Genomic DNA, 375 nt, shown 5'->3' on the forward strand with positions numbered 1-375 from the left:
AATTTATTTCTGGTGAAGCTTGCATTGGAGGAAGTTGAATATCTGGACCGATCTCTGTCTTTAGCATGTACTGTACTTATTATTATTATTATTATTATTATTATTATTATTATTATTATTATTTAGTAGTAGTAGTAGTAGTAGTAGTAGTATCATTGTTGTTATTGTTGCTGTAATTATTGCTATTGTTGTTGCTTCCATCATATGAGTATCGTGGCCCTGTACAGAGTAGTGTGTGGAAGGGTATTAAAAGGGATTCACAAAGGTCAATGCCTTTTGAGCACAGGAGAACATGGCCATGCCACGTTGAGTACACCGCTTCCCGTCCGATCAGCGAAGTTAAGCAACGTTGGGTCTGGTCAGTACTTGGATGGG

At 37.6% G+C, this 375-nt stretch overlaps 1 non-coding gene across 1 annotated transcript in view; it reads left to right on the forward strand.

Annotated features, from left to right (window-relative positions):
- The first annotated feature begins 288 nt into the window (after positions 1–288).
- LOC145413933 (5S ribosomal RNA) overlaps positions 289–375 on the forward strand; it is a 119-nt gene continuing 32 nt past the window's right edge. Inside the window, exon 1 of the ribosomal RNA XR_013899809.1 lies at positions 289–375. This exon is cut by the window's right edge and continues 32 nt beyond it. This is a non-coding gene — a ribosomal RNA (5S ribosomal RNA).

The sequence above is a fragment of the Coenobita brevimanus genome, chromosome 97 (assembly GCF_032717465.1).
Source record: "Coenobita brevimanus isolate Jiangsu-jjx chromosome 97, ASM3271746v2, whole genome shotgun sequence".
NCBI lineage: Eukaryota > Metazoa > Arthropoda > Malacostraca > Decapoda > Coenobitidae > Coenobita > Coenobita brevimanus.